The sequence below is a fragment of the Pan troglodytes genome, chromosome 3, assembly GCF_028858775.2.
Source record: "Pan troglodytes isolate AG18354 chromosome 3, NHGRI_mPanTro3-v2.0_pri, whole genome shotgun sequence".
Taxonomy (NCBI): Eukaryota; Metazoa; Chordata; class Mammalia; order Primates; family Hominidae; genus Pan; species Pan troglodytes.
The window spans coordinates 159,246,777-159,273,716 of NC_072401.2; the positions used below are offsets into that span (position 1 = coordinate 159,246,777).

The window sequence follows — 26,940 nt, forward strand, 5'->3', positions numbered from 1 at the left end:
ACTTAGCTCATATTGGTTATTTATACTTCCAAAAAGTTAGTAGTTAAATTTCTATTGTATTCAGTTTATTGAGACATGGAAAGATGCTGATCAATTGTCTTATGTACAAAGATTGTTTATGGAAAGGATCTACAGGATTTCTTCTGGCACATATATTCTTTATATAAATGATGAAGATACCAGTAGTAGCTGAGTGTAATGTGGTAGTGAAGCTTTATTTAGTAGGTAGAATATAGGCTTGTCAACCTGTGTTTTCAAGATGAAGTCACATCACTATTAATTTATCTTTTCACAGATTCATTACTTCAACCTCCTTCAGATGATGGAGGAAATGCAACGATGTGCAAATCTCACTTTCTGAATTCATGCCTCTGGGGACAACATGAGATTCAGAAACCGGGGAAATCACGGTTTCAGATTCCATCTTGTGTCCAATGTGAGTAACATTCAAAGTGCTCTACTACGGATGTGCAGCCTTCCTCTTGCCTAAGGCATGACTACTGTGTCAACTTGGTTTTTGGTTCCTTTTTGTAATGGATTGAATAGGATAAACAGCACTTAATGCATTCTGCAAAAGACAAAACTAGGTAAAAGTTTAAGGCTTTTCTTTCATGTTAATTTTCTCCTTTCTTTCTATTCCAGAATGGCATAGTAATGCTTCATATTTCAGAATCTGAATCCAGTTCATTAGGACTGTACCAAAATAGGATTCTACATATCCTCAACAGAGCATATTTCAATGAGATTTCAGTGACAGATTTCAATATTATTTAGATATTCTCAAAGATCTTGAACCTACAACAGTGGACATTGCTAACACACATGAAAATACTCTCATGCTTCTAGGGAGGGGGGTGGGCATGAGGGAGAATCTGAAGCCCGCAGCATTGAAAAAGAGCAAAATCCAAATCATTTGCCTAATATTTTCATTGCAATCCACCTGCAGAAACGCTGGTTTCATAATAAATTTTGTTAAAGAATTTTTTTTCAAAAGACCTTTAGAGAGGAGTATTCAGTGTATTGATGGGTTGATGATAATTTCCAGAAAAATTATTCAAAACTTGAACATTACTAAGAGAGACTACTGGGTATTCTTTCAGAGAAGTCCAGACTGCTTTATTTTCCATTGACTAGATCTTACTACGATTCTAGTCTTACTATTAGAATATATATATACACTATCTATATAAGCATGCTATATACATTCATAATGCATATACATATATAATGCATATATATATCTCCCTTGTATATATATATAAATGTGACTTTTTCATAAATTAAGTTTTCTGCTGATGTCATGTCAGCAATTTAGGAAGCTGATTTATATTTAACTTAAAGGAAGTGGAAAAATACTACTTTCCAATGATATAAAGACACAATATGATAATTAGGGACACTTCATAATAGAATATGGAATATTTGCAAAGATAAGTGACACTAGAGAAGAAAGAGGCTGTCTAATGACAAAAGGTTAATATAAGCATTGAATCAGGAATCATAAGACCATAGTTCTTGACCTTACCCTGCTGGTAGTTAAACTACCTAAACAGAAATTATCTTAAGCTCTCCAGGTCTCTATTTCCACTTGAATAAAAAAAGAAAATTTGATGTAGTAGTTTCTTCAGTATTTTCAATGTATGAAGTTTTATGTTTCTATATAAAGTAATGCAAATATACAAGCACTATTGCTATCAAGCTGATAATTCTGGATGAATTCAGATTACACAGTCAAAAAGATTTAGTGTTTATTAATACCATTTTCAAACAGTAAGGAAATACAAAATAATCTTGAAAGGAAAATGTGACATTTCTTTGAACTCTACAATACAAGTTGATATTATTCTATCCTATTCAAGTTAAGTTTTTTTGAAAAATTTATGAGGCTTATTATAGAAATAGAAAATCATCACTACCAGATTGTCTCCTATGTGAAGGGCCACTATTCACATTTGATGAACAGAATGAAACATCTAAGGGCATCAGAAAAAATAGTTAAATTATTAATTTAATGAATTGTAATATTTTGTGGTTGGTAATCTAAAAGAGAAAATTCAATTAAACACAAGTTGTGCCCATACTTGTCTGTGGGAGGAAATATCAAAGTAACTATACAGTAGTGAGTTGAAGTTTAGAGAGGAATACAGATTCTGTGAACGTGCTTTATGATAATATAAATAAGTAATGTATTACAAAAGGATGGTGTTGAATAATATCATAAATCAAAAGAAATGTTAAAGGTAACTACAAATAAATGTTTTATTATCATCACCGGGCAAGACATGAAAATAGCAAGGTGCTAACTAAGTCTTGAAATATAACTCAAAGAAATGTTACTCAGATAAATATATACCTATCTATAAGGGCTTACTGTACATTAAAACTGGATTCATTGCTACTGGTAAAAATGAATTTGACCTACCCAATGACATTAAATTCCACAGATACCAAATATATTGGTAAGTTTTGTTTCTTCCCCCTTTCTGCTAGTGGTAAACTTTTCCAAGAGTTTATTGCACAGATGAGAAAAAAATAAAAACAGTCTTCATTAATCCTGTTGTCACTTTCTCACAAATTTCTTCTTATGTATAGAAAGCAAAAGTGTTGCTATATCATTTGTGGTCGCTATTGAGCTGAAGTTTAGTTTTTATATGTTCCTATTAGAGATTCATGGATCAGCTAAAAATAACAAATAATAAATAAATGAGATACTATTTTAAAAAACATAAATCATTTCTGATTGGTCCTTGCAGGTAACAGGAGAAAAAAAAGATTCTTTAATAGTTGTCATCATCATTTCTAGCCAGTGGAATTGCTGTATGTTGTTGACCCTTCCACCACACCAAGAGGTTATGTAGAGGTTGCTTCTGGCTATTGGCAGAGTTCATGTCTCACTAATTAGGTTGAAGCTGCACTCTGCAGAGATTATGCTGTGTGAAAATGGAGTGGATTGACTCTTTTCCATACTTTTAAAAGAAAACCTATATATTTGGGGAAAAAGAAAAAAGAGCAGAAAATGCCAGCTAAAAATTAAAGCTATTATGAGATAATTTGTCTATAAAGTTTATGAAATTTTGAGTAAATTTCTTGCAGTATGTTAAAAATGAGTGGAGCATCTCTGGTTACAGATAAGAAACTAAATACCCCAAGAACTGAACACCTAATCAGTAATTAATAGCAATGTGATAGGCTGCAGGTGTAACTCAGAATTCTTTTGGCTAGACAAGTACTTTGAATCAATGTGAAGATGGTAAGTGTTATGAAGCTTCCCAGAAAACTGACACATCTTCTGATTTATTCAGTGAGTCAGTGATAGTTTTATTCAATAAAATAATAAATATAATACATTTACTGACAGTTTTTTAAAGATCAGTTATTGTATTAGGATTTGCAGATACAAAGTAAATAACTCACAGCCCTACCCTCAGTTTTTAGTTTTGCAAAATACAAGCTGTTCTATTTGCATATGATATTTTTCTTAATTCATTCAATTAGATTGCATCATCTCTATATATTTAAATCCGCAAGTTCATCTTTCTGAGAAAATTAGGAAAAACATTTTTCTTATAATTGGTGACTAAAAATTATCTTTCTTATCTAAAATATTATCTTGTTTGTGTCTTCTTAGCTTAATAAAAGTCAATATAAGTGAATATTTTCTACACTATTGGACAATACTAATTAAGTATTAATTACCATAGTGAGTTATAAATTGTATTTATATATTTGTTTAATGAAGTGTCTGCTATATATGTCAACAAGAACGAAGAAAAATTAAGGAGTGTAATATCCAGAGTAACTGGAAGTTTAAAGAGATATAAATTAAGGGAAACATCCCTTATAAAAAAAAGTAGTAGTAAAGTACATATGCTAATATGCTTTTTATTAATTTTTTGAAAGCATGGATTAAAGGAGAACATAAAATGAATTAAAACGTGATTATATTTTTGATGTTAGTGAATAGGCCATACAGCCAAATATAGCACTTGGGCTCACACAGGTGAAAAATACTCAAATCAAGATTCCTACCACTAAAAGCCTACCTTTGCCTGTGTAGGTAAAAGTAAATTGAAATTTGCCATGTTACTAGAGATCCGATGGAACATCCATTGACTGATACCGATCTTGAGGTCCAACTACTCGTTAGCACTCCAGGAAATTGATTGAATTCAGACTCTTCAGTCTTAAACTTGTCTTTTAGATCCTTGTCATTAGTCTCTTCTGGTCAGTTTAATAGAACATGAGTCCAAGATAAGAGGTTCACTGAATAACGTGGTTGGTAATACTGTCTTGTGTCTCTCAATTCTATTGTTCCCCACCCCCCCAGTCAACTTTAATGCTATCTTGGAGATTAATTTTCATAATATAGCAAATGAAATAGACAACATAGAATAATGCAGAAAGAATTTCTCAAAATGAATATTAAAACACATGGGGACATTTTATTGTTTAAACTGGAATGAGAATTTATTTGAAGTAAAGCATATTAACGTTAAATTACGAATATAAAACCCACTGTTCTCCATTTTTGAGAAAATATTCTAATTTTACATTAGCCACTCTTTAATTATTTTTAAAGAATTAAACTAGAAAAACAGTGCACCAGAGTCCCTAACCTTTGATATAATATCTAAAATACATTAAGCTTTAACATTTGTTCTTTTAAGTAACTAATATCATTGGGCAAATAGGCCAAAAATTTTCTATGTGTATCTAGTAATACTTATACGTCAGTTAACAAAACACAAAAGGAAGAAATAATTGTGTGAAAGAAATCAATACTAAACAAAAGCAGAACTTTAAGTAAAAATTTAGATTATTTTATCATGCAATGTGTATAATCTCAATTTTCTTTTTAAATACAATGTCAAAAAAGTGAAAAGAAAAATATATTAATGCATTGAAATGTAAGGGAATGATAAGCATTCTAATGTTGCAAATTCATAAAGAGATGACTAAGATTGATCAATTTACTTTTCACGCTAAGATGGTGTTAATATGCATAATGTATCTTTATATATTAGTGTATATATATCGATCTGTCTATTAATAGATCTGAAAGATAATGGATGCCTGTTTGGATGATAAAGTCATGTGAAGAAAACCTAAGTCTTCTCATCCCTAACAGTGTGCTCACGAGTATACTGGGGATGCTAAATTTCATCTTTTTTTTTCTACTTAACAAAATGACTTGGAGCTTTTTTTCCCCATAGCTGCTTACAGAAATACATCATATTTTAAATCACTGTAGTATATTTTACAGAAAATGTAATACACAGGCACAACAAAAACGACTTTCCAAAAAGAAGTCTCTCCTTTTTCAGATGACTAGTTAACCTCCCAGATAAATCACTAATGCTCTGTGTGTAAATACACATACACACACACACACACACACACAAATGTGCTTTATAGCAGCACAATATAGTGGAATATTCCACTTGACAATACAATAATTTATTTAACCAAAAGTCTATCCTTACTATTTTAATTCTTTGTAGCCATTTGCTCTTACAAAAAAAGAAACACCATAGTATATATCTATATACTATTTTTATATCCATACCATTTATATTTGTGTACACATTTGCATAGGTGTGAGAATGGTTTTTCAAATAAATTGTAAAGACTACAACAGATAGAGAGAAAAGATATATGAATTTTAAATTGTAATATATATTTCCAAAAGGTCCTCCGAAGAAGCTTTCTCAATTTTATGGTTGGCAACAATATATGAGAATTGTTTCCCCAAACGGTTGCCATAATGATATATTTTCAATATTTAACTTCAACATCAATTTGATGAGAAAAAAATATTTATTTTTTTCATTTGTTTAGTTTTAAGTAAAGCTGAATCTGCATGTTAAATGTGAGTTTTTATTTTACTGTTATCTATGTATTTATAGCTTTGTTAATATTTAATTCAATTACTTGTGCCTTAAAAATTCTTTCACATTAGAATAATTAGTTTTTTGTCTATTATAATACTTTGCTCCAGTATGTCTTTTATCTCCAATGATTTCCCAGTATTTTTCTCAATTTACTTTTCATTTAGACAAAGATACATTTTAATTGCATATTAAAAATTATTTTACTTTTTGGTTAAATTTTTTTCAAGGTAGAATTATCTTTGTTTCTTAGAACATAGAGGCAGTGACAGCATGTTGGAGATTTAGATCTTCATGAATTCTTTTCAGATTTTAGGTTATAGAGTCTTCATTAATTCAACCAGGGAAATAGAAAAACAGAGGAAGTTGCTGCCCTGATTGTACTCACTTTCTTTTTTTTTTTTAATTACTATACTTTAAATTCTGGGGTACATGTGCAAAACGTGCAGGTTTGTTACATAAGTATACACGTGCCATGGTTGTTTGCTGCACCCATCAACCCGTCACCTACATTAGGTATTTCTTCTAATGCTATCCATCCCCTAGCACCCCCACCCCCAGACAGGGTCTGGTGTGTGATGTTCCCCTCCCTGTGTCCATGTGTTCTCATTGTTCAACTCCCACTTATGAGTGAGAACACGCAGTGTTTGGTTTTCTGTTCCTGTGTTAGTTTGCTGAGAATGATGGTTTCCAGTTTCATCCATGTCCCTGCAATGGACATGAATTCATCCTTTTTTTATGGCTGCATAGTATTCTATAATGTATATATGCCACATTTTCTTTATCTAGTCTATCATTGATGGACATTTGGGTTGGTTCCAAGTTTTTGCTATTGCAAATAGTGCCACAATAAACATACATATGCATGTGTCTTTATAGTACAATGATTTATAATCCTTTGGGTATATATCCAGTAATGGCATTGCTGGGTCAAATGGTATTTCTAGTTCTAGATCCTTGAGGAATTGCCACACTGTCTTCCACAATGGTTGAACTAGTTTACACTCCCACCAACAGTGTAAAGGTGTTCCTATTTCTCCACATCCTCTCCAGCATCTGTTGTTTCCTAACTTTTAATGATCACCATTCTAACTGGCATGAGATGGTATCTCATTGTGATTTTGATTTGCATTTTTCTAATGACCAGTGATGATGAGCTTTTTTTCATATGTTTGTTGGCTACATAAATGTCTTCTTTTGAGAAGTGTCTATTCATCTCCTTCGCCCGCTTTTTGATGGGGTTTTTTTTTTCTTGTAAATTTAAGTTCTTTGTAGATTCTGGATATTAGCTCTTTCTCAGGTGGATAGGTTGCCTGTTCACTCTGATGATAGTTTCTTTTGCTGTGCAGAAGCTCTTTAGTTTAACTAGATCCTATTTGTCAATTTTGGCTTTTGTTGCCATTGCTTTTGGTGTTTTAGACATGAAGTCTTTACCCATGCCTATATACTGAATGGTATTGCCTAGGTTTTCTTCTAGGATTTTTATGGTTTTAGGTCTTATGTTTAGTGTTTAATCCATCTTGAGTTAATTTTTGTATCAGGTGTAAGGAAGGGGTCCAGTTTCAGTTTTCTGCATATGGCTAACCAGTTTTCCCAACACCATTTATAAATTAGCGAATCCTTTCTCCATTGCTTTTTTTTTGTCAGGTTTGTCAAAGATCAGATGGTTGCAGATGTATGGTGTTATTTCGGAGGCTTCTGTTCTGTTCCTTGGTCTATATATCTGTTTTGGTACCAGTACCATGCTGTTTTGTTTACTGTATCCGTGTTGTATAGTTTGAAGTCAGGTAGCATGATGCTTCCAGCTTTGTTTTTTTTGCTTAGGGTGGTCTTGGCTATGCGGGCTCTTTTTTTGGTTTCATATGAAGTTTAAAGTAGCTTTTTCTAATTCTGTGAAGAAAGTCAATGATAGCTTAATGGGGATAGCATTGAATCTATAAATTACTTTGGACAGTGTGGCCATTTTTACGATATTGATCCCTCCTATTCATGAGCATGGAATGTTTTTCCATTTATTTATGTTCTCTTTTATTTCCTTGAGCAGTGGTTTGTAGTTCTCCTTGAAGAGGTCCTTCACATTCTTTGTAAGTTGTTTAAAGTCTTACTCAGTTAAATTTTATGGACTAATTGCCTATGATATACATTTTCAATTTCTTTTTTTAGAAATAGTTTACGTACAATCTTTGCAGAACATGTTTGTGTATATTGGGATGAGGTAGATACACCACATATTTTTTTCCAGTTGATTTATTAAAGAATCCTGTGAAACTCTGGTAGTATAAGATTCAGTCTCCTTCAGAATCCTTTCTTACCTTTGTCCATTTTATTTTATTGCCATTGACAACTTTTTGTTCTTACCATGAGTTGGGAACAATAATGTCTTCTGGTGTCATCAATGACACAGTTTCTATTTTGATTTCTCATTCCCATTGTTTTTATTAATTTAAAAGAGGAAATAATGCAGAGAGAATTTTACTCTGGTTTCTCAGTCTGAAGGTTAACAAAGATATTGGTTTTGTTACCTAACTTTTTGTGGATTTGCATACAGGATTACAAAGAAATTTTTCCATCATTTATTTAAAGCAACATTTATTGCTTTGTTATTTAGAGAAAATGTAAAGTCTTACTATTTGTGCATTCCAGACTTATTATGATAAGCACCATTAAAGGTAACAGAAATTGTGTGCTGCTTAGAGACCAGTCAGAAAAGAATCCCTATATGCAAGCAAAAGAGAGCAGTCTGGGATGACTGGAGTTCTTTTTATGTAATCACTTTAAATAAGTTTCAGACCAGGAATCTCAACAGGAAATATCTGGAGGAGGTAGAATCTGCATCAAATTGTTCAGTTACCTAAAAGTTCCTTATGAGATAGGCCTCTTTTCAACTGAATAATATTTTAAAATACTTAATGAACTGGAGCATTCTAAATGTGAAGTTGTTTGGAAGAGGATAAGTGAAGTCAGTACCCACACTGAAGGATGTGCTTAAAATAGCTAGATTTCCCATAGCAGCGCAGTAGATAATTGACACCTTCTCCCTTCCTTTTTTTCTCTTTCTTTTTTTTCTAAAGTGTAGATTTGGCAGAACTGCAAGCTAAAATTTGAATTGTGAATACTGTTTATGAAGTGTTCCAAGTCCCTAAAAAATTAAAAACCTCATGGTTTCCAGTTTTAAAATATGATTAATGTCTGTGAGATATATCCACAATATTATCATCACAACATTATAACTTTGAAACAACAATGGAGAAATAATTTAATAAATTATTGTATATTCTTATGGTTGAGTGTTATGGGTCATTACATATACTATTTATCAAGAACTCTTATTATTACACGGGATAAAGCCACTGATATAATACACAGAAGGAAAAGAGTTAAAAATAACATGTATTGTTTGAACTAGCAATGTAAAATTATACTCACAGATATTTGGAATAAACACTTATACACAAAATATCAACTAAATGAAGACAATGAACTATGAAAAACAATGTTTAATAGAAATTTGGAAAACACACATCAATAACCTGTGAAATAGTTTGGCCTCACCTCTCATATAATTATTCTTTCAACAAACCTACATAAAAATATTTCATAATATCCCCTCTCAAGCCGTCATGACAGGTCCTCTTTTTCTCCTAAATCACTTTCACCTTGAAGGTCTAAGTGTGTTTTTCATTTAAGAGAACAGGATACAATGACAATTTTTCTTTCTGGAAAAAAAGGATCTGAATAAATAACATTTTTGTAAAAACCACAGAGATATCTACAGGTTTCATAGCACCTTCTCTTAAACAAGTCCCTGATTATTATGTTTTGGGTCATCCCACAAACACCATGTAGCTTGGTGTTTGTCCCTGTCTGCCAGTTCTGCTGAAGATCTCTGTTAACTGTGCATCTGGTCTTGGAGATGTCATTGCCCATGACTGGAATGCCTGTGTCTATGAAGACAGTGATATTGGTGTATTACTCAAGTGAATTATCATTTTGGTTCTGAATTGAGTTGTATTCTACTCAGTGAGACACAAGAAGAACCTCCTTCTTCTTGTGTACACACACACATGTACACAAACATAAAGAATATTTATTTTTAAAATATCTACTTTTTACTTTTCTTGGGGGTTCAATACCAGCTTAAAGGATCAAGTGAAGGACCAAAGACCTCCCATATAATTTATTCCTTTCTTGTTCCTTTTTCTCTTCTGCTCACCTTCATTACCTACAATAATTCAATATTACCAAATCCTAATTTCCTTCTTCACCTGAACTTACTAAATATATTCTTTCATGCATGCAATAGGAGACCTACCTACTGATAGAACCCTTGAGTGCTGGAGTATATTTGTGCAGGCAAGGACACCTATGTGGAAGGAAGTAGTGATGGAGTGATTTTCTATCTAATGCAGGATCAAAATGACGAGACTACCTTGTTATACTACAGGCCATTCTGATAAACCCATGGGAATAGACACAGTAATTGACATCCACAGTAATTGACAGTAATTGATGAAGGAAAATCTGTGGGACAGATTGATCATTTGCGTGGAGTAAAAATATATTTACTATGTTATATTACAAGTTATATCTGGGATAGGGATTAAAGCAGGGTGGAAAATATCATTTGTAGGCACCGTTTCAGATTCAAGTTTTACCAAAAAACAAACATCTGTTTGCTTAATCAAGAGACACTAATTAGTTATAATGGACGGATATTAAGGTTGATTTAAAAATTTTCAATGAGTTAAGTAACCTAAAGGATTGTCTGCAAGACTCATTTTGTTAACAATAATTAACACTGTATTGTGCTTTTATGCTTTTAGTTCATTAAATTACCTTTGGGGACTAGGGTAAACATAAAATTCACTTATTATTTTATTGGTCTCAACATAGCTGGCAAAAAAAAAAACCTAGATGTGTCTCTGAGATATGGCATTTAAGACTTCATCTTAAAAATTCTTACCTGTAAGATTATAAATCATTCTGCTATAAAGACACATGCACACTTATGTTTATTGCAGCACTGTTCACAATAGCAAAGACTTGGAACCAACTCAGATGCCCATCAATGATAGACTAGATGAAGAAAATGTGTCACATATACACCATCGAATACTATGCAGCCATAAAAAAGGATGAGTTCATGTCCATTGCACAAACATAGATGAAGATGGAAACCATCAGTCTCAGCAAACTAACACAGGAACAGAAAACCAAACACCACGTGTTCTCACTCATAAGTGGTAGTTGAACAATGAGAACACATGGACACAGGGAGGGAAACATCACATACCAGGGCCTGTCAGGGGTTGGGAGCTAGGGTAGGGATAACATTAGGAGAAATACCTAATGTAGGTGACGGGTTGATGGGTGCAGCAAACCACCAAGGCACATGTATACCTATGTAACAAACCTGCATGTTCTGCACAGGTACCACAGAACTTAAAGTATAATAAAGAAAAAAATTATTCCATGTTCAAAAGCACCTTTTTTTCTTTCAGTTTTTATAGAAGTCTGACACAAACATCCGTGCTTTCTTTTTTACTGCCTGGAGAAGGCAAATACCATTGACAAAATCCTTGCCTATTTACACTTACTCTCATGTGTTATTTTCGTTATTGCTTTCAAGGTGAACCTGATCAAGAGATTAATAAGTCCTTGTGAATATGTGAAAGAACAATTGTAATCGTTTTCCTCCCAGGAAAGGAGTCCCTCAATTCAAGTATGATTTACTTTCTGTTTATGGCAATAGCTGTAGGAATGCATTGTACAGGTATTAACATGCATTAAGGCATAAATCACAGAAATACAGGGACAGAGAGAGAGAAAGGAAAGGTTGCTATTTTAGGCAAACAAGGGAGCTTTGTATGCTGGTTGTGAAACCTGCCCTGTCAGGATTAGCAGAGCTAATTCTGTCAAGGCTCAGTGAAGTTTGACACGACTGCATTCACAAGAAAGCTGCAAAGGTCGTATTATGCACTGTGTACCTTTGGGGAGCTTAACAGAACCAATTTGGACCAATTCTGTCAAAAGAACATCTAAGTAACCTAGAAGAATAAGCCTTTGAAAAGAAGTTTATGAGGCTTGGGAACGGGAAGCAGGAGAGGGCTATATGTCAAACTATTTTTCTCCCTGAGTCAAAATTGGGTATCACTACTTTTGAAAAGCTTTGCCACTCACAAGAAAAGAAGGCTAAACAGAAGCATGAACGTAGAGATAGAAAAAAAAAAAAGCCATCAGGGCTTTTAGAGTGGTTTTTGCCAAATTTACAACTGAAACTTTACAGCTTTTCTGAGGCCCAGGGAATTACTGGGCTCTATAGGAATAAAGGGAGAACACTTCTGCTCACTCATTTAGAAATCTGTATTGTTTGCAAGAGAAGAGTAACCTCAGCCTCTGATGACTGCAGTCGGAATGGCCTGCACCAGAGATGAAATAAAACTCATGGAAATAAACATAGACATGATTCTTACCCAGAAATATAGATAATTTCAACAGCTGATCATGGTATAAGTTATTTTTCTACTCTATCCTTGAATGAATAGGATATAAAAATAAGCTTTTCTTAGCCAGTGTGCTAACTTTTCCAATGAGATAAATGAGGTTACTAAGTTATTGCAAGTAGTAATAAATTATAACATTTGTTTAAAACTCTATTGAGCAAAGCTTCCTGATGTTACTGAAGAGTAAAGCTTTGTAGAGCAAAGCTTCCTGATGTTACAATATCAGACATAATTAAGAGGGCATGGATAGTCACTGTCTTTCTCCTCCTGCTGGAATCAATACAAGTATACCTTTTTCTTCTTAATAGCAACAAATTCCGATTTTGGTGACTTGGCAACAATTTGGATTCTGAAGAGACTGGAAATAAATTTGTAAGTGTCTTGTTTCTCAGCATAGGATTATCTACTTTGACATGGGATAAAAAATAACCGTTTGAATAATTAAACACATTCATTTGGCATAGTAACTGGAAAAAATTACTCTTTAAATTTTGGCACTAAGAGCCTCTTGTTCATTTAAAATCTATGCTGAATTATGAAGTGTTTTTGATCAGTTCTTTGTTATACCAGGCGTAATAAGTACTAGTCTTTCGAATTTCATGGACCAACATACTGTCGAAGATGTCACTATTGTGTCTTTGGTATTACTTGCCTCTGGATAAAATGTGATTCTCTGTGTTCTGCTCTTTTCTGTCTTTGGCTCATGTGGCAGCTGGTTTTGCTTTCTCTTCATTAAGTTTTCTAAGCATCAACACGTTCATGGTTCTTCTCATTTTCAAGTTAGTTCTCATTCTTGTATGACCTTTCATTAACTTTTGGAAGCTTGTGAGTTGTTGTTTTTTTATTTTATTTTATTTTATTTTTGAGACGGAGTCTCGCTCTTTCACCCCGGCTGGAGTGCAGTGACACGATCTCGGTTCACCGCAAGCTCCGCCTCCCAGGTTCACGCCATTCTCCTGCCTCAGCCTCCCGAGTAGCTGGGACTACAGGCGCCCGCCACCATGCCCGGCTAATTTTTTGTATTTTTAGTAGAGACGTGTTTCACCGTGTTAGCCAGGATGGTCTCGATCTCCTGACCTCGTGATCCGCCTGCCTCGGCCTCCCAAAGTACTGAGATTACAGGCGTGAGCCACCGCGCCCGGCACTTGTGAGTTCTAATAATCCCAGCATACAAGGCACACTTTTCTGTCAGTCTGTGATCTATTTGCTATTACCGGATGGAAAGATGCCAGGGGCTTTTAGTTCTGTAGGTGACCAGCAAGAATTAAGTTTTTCTTTCTCCTCCCTTCAGAAATCTATGTAAAAATAAGTTCAAATTATACAAAGCACAATTATTCCTACATTTCCAAGTTTCTTTTTACGAAACACTCAGTTAATCAGAATGATGAAATCACACCACTTCATCTACACTTTAAACTTAACAGGCAAAATTGTGTGACTTGACTTAAAATTTTAATGGCAGAAATCTTCCTTAGTGAAGTTCGTTGGTCTCTTGAGAAGAGTCATTCTAATGATAAAAAGAAAAGGATGACTTGAGTGACTGAATATAAAGTGATATGCTAAATAATAATTTAAGAGTGATAACAGGGATATCCTAATGGAAACTGTTGGAACATAGTGGCCAACAAAACATGCTGGCTATTCTATTAAGGTTATAATTGATTTTGGATGTGCTGTGTTTAGCTGGGTTTTAATTCAGGCTCTTCAGCTTGCTATATGGGCTGCATTAGGCTCATTTCTTATCCTTACTAAGTTTCATCTTCTCCTCTATAAACTAGGATTAATAGTAGTGTCCACCCCAAAAGTTGTTAGTTGTCAATTAGTGATAAAAAACATGATCCACACAAAATGGACACAACTGAAAAAGTCACTCAGGAACTCATCAGCAACTGGATACATATATCAGAACTCATCTATTTCCTCTCAGAAAAATGCGTAGATCGATGAGTGTCACTAACTACTGAAATAACTACTCTGATGATAATATCCACAGATAATCTCTTCTATTGGTGCTTCTCAACTTTAAATCACTTTGGGAGCTTTATACAAATCATCATACCCAGGTACGAACCATCCTGAGAAATTCCGACTGATCTGGGTCATAACCCACATAATTTAAATGTCAGCTAAATCTGAGAATCTTGAAATCTTTGTACAAAGACTTATTCTCCTGGTCCTATTATATAAAAATAATTATTAATTTTAAAAAGCATGTAACCTACTAAATGAATCAAACCAAAGTGTCTAAAGCTGCATCTTAGTTCTGTGTGATTAAAACTGATGGCATATGCTCTTTTGAAACCTCATGGGAACAATAATATAAGGCTTGTTTTGTAACAAAAAACAAGTCTTATGCAACCGATAAGCATATGAAAAAAAGATATACATTACTGATCATTAGAGAAACGCAAATCAAAACCGTAATGAGATACCATCTCACATCAGTCAGGATGGCTATTATTAGAAAGGCAAAAAATATGATGCTGGGAAGGTTATGGAGAGAAACGAATGCTATACACTGTTGATGGGAGTGTAAATTAGTTCAACCATTGTGGAAGACAGTGTGGCAATTCCTCGAAGACCTAAAGAGAGAAATACCATTCGACCCAGCAATCCCATTACTGGGATATACAGGAATTTATATTGTTATATTATAAAGACACATGCACACGTATTTTCATTGGAGCTCTAACCACAAACGTATGTTCATTGCAGCTCTAACCACAATAGTAAAGATGTGAAGTCAACCCAAATGCCCATCAAAGATAGACTAGGTAAAGAAAATGTGGTACATGTATGTACACCATGGAACACTATGCAGCCATAAGAAAGAATGAGATTTTGTTCTTTGCAAGGACATGGATGGAGCTGGAAGCCATTACCTTTAGCAAACTAATGCAGGAATAGAAAACCAAATACCACATATTCTCACTTATAAGTGGGAGCTAAATGATGAGAACATGTGGACACATAGAAGAGAACAACACACACTGGAGCCTATCAGATGGTGAAAGGTGGGAGGAGGGAGAGGATCAGGAAAAACAATTAATGGGTATTAGGCTCAATACCTGGGTGATGAAATAATCTGTACAACAAACCCCCATGAAACACAAACATGTTTGCTACATATTTACCCATGTAACAAGCTTACATATCCTGTACATGTACCCCTCAACTTAAAAGAAAGTTTAAAAAGACCTTTCATGCTTTTTTTTAAAAAAAAAAAGTTTGTTTGTTTCTTTGTAAGTTTAGTGGGAATGAAACATGAGACAAAAATGCTGCTTTCCTGTTGCCTTTCAGATTGCTGGAAGTCTGTCCTTCATACCTGAGGAAAGTTATGTGAAGAGCCTTTTGAGATAAAAAGAGGAAACAGAAGACTTGAGCAATACTATAAATCAACAAGATTTAACTTATAAAGAGCATTCCACCCAACAACAGCAGAATACATACTTTCCCAATGTGTATTAAACATTCTTCAGGATAGGACACATGAAGATTATCAAACAAGTCTCAACAAAATTTTATAGTTTGAAACCATAAGAAGTGTCTTCTCTAACCCCAAGAAATAAAGCTAGAAATGAATAACAGAAGGAAAACTGGAAAATTCTTAAATATTCAGAAATTAAACAACACAGTTTAAACAACTAGTGGGTGAAATAACAAATTGCAAAAGAAACTAGAAAATGTTTAGAGATAAAAAACCTCAAAACAAACCAGATTTATGGGATGTAGGATATGTGGTACTCAGATAAATATTTATGGCTGTAAATGCCTATATTAAAAAGAAGATCTCAATTAAATAACTTAACCTGCACCTTGAATAAATAGTTTTTTAAAAAGGGCAAAGTAAACTCAAGGCTAGCAGGACAGAAATAATCACAATTAGAGTGAAGATATTAATACATAAAATAAAAAATACAAGAAAAAGAAAGAGATTTAAGAAAAAAAAATTGTTTATTTGACAAAATCAACAAGATTCACAAATCTTTTAGCTAAAGTGACTAAAAAAAGGGGAGAGGGAGAGAAGACTCAAACTGTTCAAATCATAAAGTGGAGACAATACTACTGACCATACAGAAATAAGAAAAAAATAAGAGATTATTATGAGAGATTTTATACCAAAAGACAGGCAACATAGATGAAATGGTCAAATTCTTGGAAACATGAATATGTCATTATTAACTCAAGAAGAAATAGGAAATCTCAAAAGAACTATAACAAATAAAGAGATTAAGTCAGTGAATTTAAAACTTTAACAAAGAAAAACCCAGGACCAGATGGTTTCATTGGTGAATTATACCAAACAAATACTTCCAAAAAACCAAATAGGAAAGTATACTTCCTAACTCATTCCTAACAGTTATAAGCCAGTATTACTTTGATTCCAAAGCCAAGGAAATTACAAGAAAAGAAAACAAAAGGCCTATATTGTATAAGAATATAGGTATAAAAATCCTCAGCAAAGGACTAGCAAACTGAATCTATCAGCATATTAGATTATACACTATGACCAAGTGGGATTTATTCCAGAGATGCAACAGAGGCCAAATAAATACAAATCAATAAATGTGATACATCATAGTAATAGAATAAAGGGGAAAACACATGGTCACCTCAACTGATGTAAAAAAATGTGTTTGACATGTTTTCATGGAAAAACACTCAACAAACAAAGAACACAGGGAATTTCCAGAACCTGAAAAAGGGAATGTATTAAAAAAACCACAACGAACATAATACTCAAAGGTTCAACTTGGAATGATTTCCCCTAAGATGATGAATAAGACAAAGATGTCCATCCTCTCCACATATATTCATCATTTTCCTGGAATTTCATAGAATTTACTGGCTATAGTAAGCAGACTAGAAAAGGAAAGGGCATCCAATCTGGAATAGTTGTGAAATTATCTCTGTTCACAAATATAACATGATAGTATATGTAGAAAATCCTAAATAATCCACAAAAATCTAACAGAGCAAATAAATATTACATGGCCTAGTTGTGAATATCAATTACACAGTAACAATACTGTAAATACCAAATGCTGATCTAGCGGCAATTATACAATTAAAACACAATGGCAAGGATAAGGATTTCAGAATTGGGATACCTGAACTGGGGAGAAGAACAAGAGATAAATTCTTATGTTCTATAACAAGAAATCCATAAATAATGCCTAAAACTTGAAAAGAAAAAAAATAGCCATACAAACATAGTATTTGGAGTCCTGTTACTGAATATCAAAAAAAATGAGCTGAGAGAATTGTGAATATTCTTACTGGGAAAGCAGCAAGGCAGGGTCAAGATGGGTGCTAGGGAGTGCTCTTGATCTTCAAGTTCATAAGAATAATAGATTCCTTAAATTATGCACATGTAATAATTCAATTAAAAACAACCTGAAAAATAATATGATAAGACAAATATACAAGGGCTAGAGCACTGTCACAGGAAAAAAAGAATGGGGCAAAATAGTTACATGAAAACAAAACAGATCATTGATTGCATTTGGATCATGAATAATGACATTCTTCAGAGCAAGTATCAAGAAACGTGAACCTCAAGGCTTATCTTTTTAAGAAAATAATTGTGATTTTCAATGGCGTATTCTTTTAAAAACATACAGCTATTTTATCTAGAAGTGAAACAAAAATAAGTGTGGCAGAAAAAAGAAATGCCTGAAATGGAACAAAATGATGAGAAAAATACCTTTCGAGCTTTCATAAAGAGAGATGGACTGCAGTATGCTTGTCACTTTCTATACTTGTGACAAATTGTTAAAAGTCATAGGATATTTGGGGGAGGGGAATCAAACTGAATTATATATAATTAGATTTTTATACATGCCAGGTTAGATGCATTAAAATATTAACATTCTCATATGTGTATGTATGTGTCATATACAATTCTGAGGAAAGGTACCACCTGCACTATAATCCTGAAGGAAATCATCATCTTCTCTTGCCATAGTATTTCAATCACTTGCTAACAAGGATCACCATTGTAAACCTTGCCCAGCTTTAATTTAATCTCAAGAGTGCATAGAAGACAAATCACCAGTCTGTGCTAAAATATAACCTTTGGGCCTCCACTGATGACCCCATATATGATTGCAGCCCTTCTGTATTTATTCGACTCTTTTGTTCCTTTCCTGTTTTATTTCTCTGCTACACACTCATCATTAATACAAACATAAAACAAGTGACTAATTAAGACATAATATTTGTAATATCAAATTATTTTAGTTAATAATGTCAATGGTATTGTAATTTTCTATTGTTTTGACTTTTGAAATAAATTATTTCATGGTTTAGCACTAAATTATTCATTTAGTTTTTCCACTGAATTCTTCCCTAATATAAATCATTCAATTAAGAATTATTCTAGTTGACCTTGTGTGTTTCAATATGTTGGAAATTAAATATAGACATTTATGTAAATTGTTATTAAAATGAAAGAATGAGTCAGAATGTAAAAGCATTTCTATGACATTTTATTTTCATTTTCAAAGAATTCAGTAGTGATGTAGCACAGAGAAATTCTAAAAATCATCCAAAAAATGATACAGGCAACCATATTATCCATCCAAAAATAATTCATGTTAGCACTTCCAAAATGTTTCAGATTGGATTGCACTAATATCTCATGAGATCTCTGTATTTTAGTTTTTTCATCTCTAAAACATGAGCATTGAAAATCATTTTTAGTTTTACTTCGAACTTAGCCTGTTTCCAACTCTAATATTTTATATTCCAGTAAATCAATTGTACTTTATTTCATGAAATTACCAAAATTCCAAGTGCCATTCTCCCCTTTGTCTACTTTCCAGCTACACCAGATTTCTTTTCTCATTATATTCTCCTCCCTCTCTCTTTTCCCATTGTCTCTGTGGAGGAGACATATTTTCCCTTCCATTGTTCTTTTTGGAAACCCTCTAAGTCAGACTCATTGCAAGAACCCCTCCTCCCGAATGCCCACCTAACTTCCAATAAAACTTACATTCTTTTGCCTCTCTTTTTACTAGGCTAAGCTTGACAAATTCAAAGAAAATGGCTGTTTTGCCTTTCCTAATCCTCTACACAGTAGCACACAAATACCATATGTTCTCACTTGTAAGTGGGAGTTAAATAATATGTACACATGGAAATAGAGTGTGGAATAATAGACATTGATGACTGGGAGCGTTGGGAGGGTGGAGGAAGGGTCAAGGATGATAAATTATTTGATAGATACAATGTACACTATTCAAGTGACATTGATAACTACAAGCCCAGACTTTACCACTATGCAATATATCGATGTAAGAAAACTGCACTTGTGTTTCTTAAATTTATACAAGCAAAAAATAGTTTTCACATCTGTGAACAAAAAATATAAATACTTAAAAAATTATTACACTAAAATACAAACATGGAAAAGTCAATATCAATTATAGGTTTTAAAAAGAGACACATTAATAACCCATTGGGTGAAATACAAGCAGCCATTGCATTTAAAATTAAAAATGTTGTGTAGCAATAAAGAGTATTTATTATTAAGTAACAATGGAGGAAACATTATATTGATATAATCTGATCATATAGGTGTCCAATTAAAAATTTTTAAAATCACCTGATTGCCCAAAAAGTAAAAGCTAAATTTCTGCTCCCAGGCTGTCTTTCCAGCATCATTTTTCACCACACGAACACTGCACATATGCTCTTCCAGACTAACACCGGGCACCTATACAGGTTAACATTTCTCTACTTTTGAATATCTTGTTTTCTCTTGTTCTGATGTGATTCCCAAATTTCAATTTCTACATATCTATTGACTAACTTTTAAGATTAAAGAGTTTCAGTTTCTGAGTTGTTTCACTTAAGATAATTGCCTCCAGTTCCATCCATGTTGTTATAAAATACAAGATTTTGACATTGACAAGAGGTAGCCAAATGACTAGGCAGATAAGGGTGGGTCCTTGGTGAAATCCCACCTTCAAGCCCAAAAACAGCCTGAAGGCTGACAGACCAGACTTCTGGTCCTAGATGAAACCCACAACCCAGACAGAGAACTTCTATTCCTGTTTGCCCACCCTTTCCTGATTGATACTTTCTGAAAAAAACCTTTTGAACAATCAAATGTTGCCTTTTCCAATAGTACCTACAGCCTGCCCCTCCCCCATTCTGAGCTCATAAAAGCCCAAGACTCAGCCACATTGAGGGGACTCTCCCACTTTCAGGTAGGGGGACCATTTCCACATCCCATCTCTGCTAAAAGCTGTTTTATCACTCAATAAAATTCCCCACTTTGCTCACTTTTTGATTTTCAGCATATCTTTATACTTCTTGGGCATGGAACAAGAACTCGGGAACCCGTGAGCAAGCCAGACTCAGCCCATGATGGCCAAGTGCGCAGGCCGTCTCCTGCAGCATGTAGTGTGGCTGAGTGAGTCCCAGGTGGGGGACACTGGCCGGAGGTCTCCAGCTTGCAAAGTGACAAAGAAAAAATCCTGTGTCATTTTAGGGTCTTGCCCAGGATACCTGAGGGGGGCACTTTTTCCTGACACTTCTTGCCCTCAGATTTTCTATTGAAGGCAGATGAAGCACCAAATTTCTGACTAGCCAGTTGAAAAAGAATACACAACTATAGAGGATGGGGTGTGACCCTGCTATCTCTCTCTCTCTCTCTCTCTCTCTCTCTCTTTCTCTCTCTCTCTGTCTCTCTCAGATGAAAGGAATGTTGGCTTCATTTCCCTTCATGGAGGTCTAGCCATTGTGTGAGACCAGAATAAGATCCTGGGGCAACTGATGGGATCTGGCTGAGGCCACACCGTGGTGTTGCCAGAAGGTCCCTGAACTGGTTCCATCCCCACCGCCCATTAGGGCATCAACAAAGACCCTCAGACTTTTCTATGATATGTTTCCTTACATCTTTCATGGTTTGAAATGGCTCCTATCTCTTTTTTTAATAATGTTAAAGGTATTGCTGCAAACAGCTCATTCTGGGTAGAATGAGCATTCAGCCCAACCATCAGATAATGCAATTCAGAACAATGTGGTTTCTATCTGGCATGGAGGGTACAGTGATTAAGAGTTTTTCTCCTGTTGGAGGAACCCATTTGCATAAAGTAAGAGGAGGCATTTTCCCTGCCCTGCACTTAAGCTGTTTTATTTTCTTTTCTCCACATGTGAGGAGTTAACATAGCCATGTGAACACAGAGAGCTTTTCTATGCAAGAGTTTTTTTTTTTTTTTTTTTTTTTTTAATTTCCTTTTGAAAGGCATCTTATTAGGCCAGGACCCCAGTTCACCAGTTCACTAGACTCCCTAACTTAATGAGTCCTTGCACCTTTCAGAGGTACCCCTTTGTCCCAAACTCAATTCCAAGCTTTGGATTGAAGCCTTAGAAAAAAAAAAGAAAAGAAAAAACTGGATCTGAGGGATCCAGAGGCAGATGACCATGGAAGTCAAGGGGCACTGTGCAGATGAGCATGACTAATTCTTGCTGATTACCACCCCAACACCATTTCATGGACAGAGGTCATGCTAGCATCCAATGGCACAGATGAGACTACCAATAGCGGGGAGGATAGGCAATGTATAGGTGAGTGGGGATAATTCCTACCCTCTAGACCCTCTAGACCTCCCTGTTTCACATGGATGAAGGCCACATTGGCACCCATTGACAGCAACCAGCCAAGGTCACCAGGCCTCTGGGATATAAACAGGGAAGAAAGAAAGAAAATGCATTTTCTTTCTCTCTCGTGTACCCCAGATATTCACTGGGAAGAGAAAGAAGCTAAGGGATGCCTTTTTCCCCTCTTTCCAGATGGGTAACCAGCCATCTTCAGTCTGTAATTCTCTTGAAGGCATCTTGAATCACTGGAACTCCTTTGAAAAAAAAACACCTTTTTTTCTGTTTCCTCCTCTATCCTCTTTTCATAAATGGGTAATTTTATCCCCATACCACAGCACACTTCCCTCGGATGCATCCTCAGAACTGGGAGAAGTTTAATTTCCCCAAACATTAAACTGTTTGGCTTAAAAATGAACTGGGAAGAAATTGTAGATCTAAATGAGCAAATTTATTGAGAAGGGACAACTTTTACACTATGCAAATAACCTATTTGTCTGCTTCCCCTTCACAAGACTCCAGGGTAGATAGGGCTCCATAGCTCAGGGGAGGGAAACCCATAAGTCTGACATGCTGGCAAAAAGGTAAACGTGTTTTTTTTGTTTGTTTGTTTTGTTTTTGTTTTGAGTTTTTACCAGTCAAGAATCCTGCCCTCCCTCTCTCTGTGCAACCTGGTAAAATAAATTATAAAAATCAGTTTGTATCCTCTGTAATGTTTTGATTAATGGAAAAAATGGATTTGTGAGGCTAGCCTGAAGCTGTAGTGAATCTGTTGTACTTTTGCTAAGAATCTGTCCTTCTGTATCCTTCTAACAGAAAGAGGAATACCTTAGGATAAAATGTGGTTCTAGGACTGCATAAGCCTGCTGGTCAAGCCAGTCCAGCAAATTAGTCAGTAACAAACTTTGCTGCAGGTCTTCATTTTGTTTCATGTTCTTGGGAGATTAACCTTGTAACATGGTAGTACTTTGTTTCGGTCTCTGCCATTTTACAATGGCAGTCAGGGTTCAAGCCTGGCTTAGGGGATGAGTACTTTCTGGTTAATATCATTTGCTGGTTCTCTTTCCCTCCATGAACAACTTCTATCTTCTGTTCTTAAATCCTTCTTTTTCTGAGTTACCTATAAAGATTCTAGGTTTTGTAAAAACTGCTTACCACATCTTCGGAAATAGCTCATACACTTGTGGTTAAGTCATAACCTTAGTTGAGGATTGTTGGTTTCACCTGTAAGGTTACTTTCGATCAAGTTCAAAAGCCAGAAATATCAGCCACTCGGCATGGCTAAAGTCAGGTAGTAAGGGATTTAAAAGGATTTTCTTAAAGAGCAGTATGGTTAAAGTCAGCTTAATTAAAAGTGGATATCGAAGTTATAGGTATATTTAAAAGGCCTTTATGTTTTTCTCTTCTTGGATCTCGTTTTGCTGGAAAGTTTTTTTTTTTTCAGTCAACTTAATTACTTCTCTTCATTTTGACTCGACACTCTTGATGCATGTGTGAGAGGTCCTAAGATAACTTCCGAGAGCATGGGACTCCTTAAGAAAAACAGAAGATGCCACAGAGCTCGTTTTGGGAAAAATCCTCTGTTTTCCTTATGGAAACCCAGGAATTAAAAGCAGATAGATCCCTCTCAAATTTTGTTTGTGTCTTACAGCTATATCTGCTTATCAGGCTCTAGAAACTGCATGTTTGGATAACCTGTTTTGTGAAGGTCTCCACCATGAGGCCAGTAATGCAGGTAGATGATTGCCAAATGAGAAAATCTTACAACTACTGAATCTTCTTCTGTCTGTGTAGTTTTATATATATTATGTGTGTGATGTTTACATAAAAAAGATCTCTAGTTGGCTTAGAGAAAAATAATCACTTAGATTAAATATTGTAGAAGAAAAAATAAAAGCTGTAATGCCTTGTAGTTCATGTGACTTTAATCTTTGAGAAATAAAAACAGCTTTAAAGATTATTGGTAAAATACAAATGTCTTCAAAATTTAAATCTGTAGTCTAAATTATGCAGGTCAGATACTAGGTTTTCTAAGTGCTTTAAGGTTGCGAACTGCTTCTTTGGCTTTTGAAAATTGTTCAACCCACCTGCTTTACAGTTTGGTAAGGCCTGGGGACATAGAGAATTAACCCTGCCCCTAACTATGCTAGAAGGAGTCAAATCTTAGCTACACATAGGACATAACTACAATAACTTACCAGGTTTTACAATAAAAATGAAAATTGCTAAGAGTTACCATTATAACATGTAATTGAGTCTGAAGAAGTTGAGTTGCATGAAAATAGATTTACATGAAAGTTGTGTAAGGAAAGTGAGATGAGTTTTTACTAAAACATTATAAGAAGGCATGGGAATAAAATTTTGCCTAATTTAGAAGGTTAAAGGATTGTTTTAAATTAGATAAGATAAAGCTGAAGGTTTAAGCAAGTTGTGGAAGCTTTTAAAATTTAATCTTGCAAAAGAAATTCTGTGTGTGAACATACTGACTAAATTCAAAAGGGTGTTATATGGTTTTTCCATAAACTGAGCATTGAAATAAAAGCACTACAAGTTTTTCTTAAGGCACTGATCTGTTCTTTAACAAAAATTTCTAAAGTTTATAAAAGGTTACAGGAATCTCACCCCATAGTCAAACTGGTCAGATTGGATAGAATTATCTATAAGGTTTCATTTAAAAAATTGGGGTTGACATTAATAGTAGACTAACGCAAGGGTGAAATTTGGCTTTTCCTCCCTAAAACAAGATTTCCACGTAATAATAAAGGACAATGAAATATTTTTGTTTGCTTTGTATAAAAACTACTAAAAATGGGTGAAGATTAGGGACAAATTGTTTGGAAAGCTGCGTCTTCCCACATAATGGGTAAAGGTTTTTGCCTTTAAAATTTTTTTGAGTCATTATTTTGGCTAAATAAATGACTTATGGTAATCTGGTATTCTATTTCATAATATCAAGTGTTTTAAACTTATAATATATTTAACAGGCTTCCCAAAATCAAACTTCCCCTTCAAAAATGGTCTTTTCTGACCCCCAAATTTTGGATGCTATACAGGGTCCCTGGAACATTCAAAAGAGAGGTGAACAGGATTATTTGACATGTTTAGTTACATGGGATTGCTAAAACAAAAGTAAAGCTTAATCTTTTTCAGGTTATATTCTAGTGAATAATATCAATTTATGTTCCCAAACTGTATGGGATTTCTAAAATTTTAATGTCTGAGTATATGCTATCAATCATAATTAAGGTTATCATGTTAAGTTATTGTAAACCACAGAAATAATCAAATTTCTTTGTCAACTTTTATTTTTTTGATGGTAACTACCCTGGACATTTTGTCATTCACAGACAATTATTGCCTTGCATTGATTCTTTTCAAAACATGGTTTATAATCAGCTATAGGACTTTGACAGGTACTTTTAAATCCAGGTGTCTGATATCTTTAAAGATTATGACATTGGAATAAAGGAAAAATGTATAGGACTTACGAAGAGCTGAAATTCCCATAAATATCTAGTAGAACAAGAGTTAACTGAATGGTGTGAACAACAGAAAACTGAAGTAATCTTTTGTAACTCTGCTTAAAACATTGCTGATCCTTTTTTTGTTTTCAAGAGTCAGTGGAACTTTCCTTTTGAGCTTTCTACAGCATTTAACAATTGAGTAATGTATACACCTGTGAACAAAATTTGGAGCATGTTTGTTTCTCTGTGCCTGTTTATCTAGAATTTGGAAGGTATTTGTGAGTATTCTTAACTTATGGCAATATAGTTATTTGAATCAGTGCAATAAGAATCCATTTTCTTCTGCAACAGGACACATTGGAGACTGGTTGTTTTACCGAGGCTTTGACTGGAAGGGTCTGCTCCCCTTTAAAGAATCAGTCTTGACTTGCAGAGCCAATAAAAGTCCCTTGGGAAAACTGGCTTCATACCTTGGCTACACAGTCATTGTACAGGTTTCTTAACTTGTGGTGAGTAAAGAATGTCACTTTCTTACAGCCCCAGGAGCACCATGTTATCTTGGGAATCTCAGAAAGAGAGTAATTTGCCCAACTCATATGTGTTTGGGGGCACAAACCCATGGCTGGGCTTGGTTTTAAAAGGTCTCATCTGAGATTCCTTGTAGAACAGAGTTCCATCAAAGCCAATTTAAAAAGCCTATGTGAAAAATAATTGTTTTTGCTGCACATTATGAGAATGCGCAGGACAAGTATAAGTCTAAAATTTATTTTGCAAACAACACTGTCTTATCATGATTTGCTTTTGACAAAAATGAGAACTTGAGAAAGAATAATTATGTTTCAAAATGTGTACAGTTGTCATTGTTTTTAAGTTAGTTGTTTTTAAGTTTTTGCCTGCATTTTAGACTAAACCTACTTATTTCTGTAAACCAACCAGGAATCTCAAGCTGCAGCTCAAAAGAAACAAAAGGGAGGGGTAATGTAAAAATCTAGATCAATATGCTAATTCTGAGCAATTATCCTGCAAAACCTGCCAGGCGATTGAAGTAAACGGGGTGTCCATAACCCAGAGGTTTCTTCTTTTGGGAAAATAAAACCAAAGAAACTGACAAAAGCCAAGCCTCATGCACATAAGTCTTAGCAGACATAACAGTTATCTGAGAATGTCAGCAGCCCCAGCATTTTAAATCTTTCCTTGCTGCCTTGTTTCATTTTGATACATGTCTTCATGTACCAAACCCAGTTTGTCTCTTCTCACCTTCATGCCATCAAACGCCAAACGGTCATGCAACTGGAGCCTCAAACAATGGCTCCCTTTTACTGGGGACCCTTAGACAGGCTTTTGAGGGAGATCTGACTGCCATTTTTCCAAAGCAGTGCCCCCTGTCAGCAGGAAGCAGTTAAGATTGGTCTTCATCCCTAAACTAATGGCAGTTAGATGTACCTATTCAGAGGGGGGAAGTGATAGGACAGGAGG

General features: G+C 34.5%; 1 long non-coding RNA gene across 1 annotated transcript in view; it reads left to right on the forward strand.

The window, feature by feature from the left end:
* Window positions 1-25,966, forward strand: part of LOC107974458 (uncharacterized) — a 68,073-nt gene extending 42,107 nt beyond the window's left edge. Inside the window, exons 4-5 of the long non-coding RNA XR_008547645.2 lie at window positions 296-436; window positions 25,816-25,966. This is a non-coding gene — a long non-coding RNA (uncharacterized LOC107974458). The remainder of the gene's footprint in view (window positions 1-295; window positions 437-25,815) is intronic.
* Window positions 25,967-26,940: the final 974 nt, after the last annotated feature.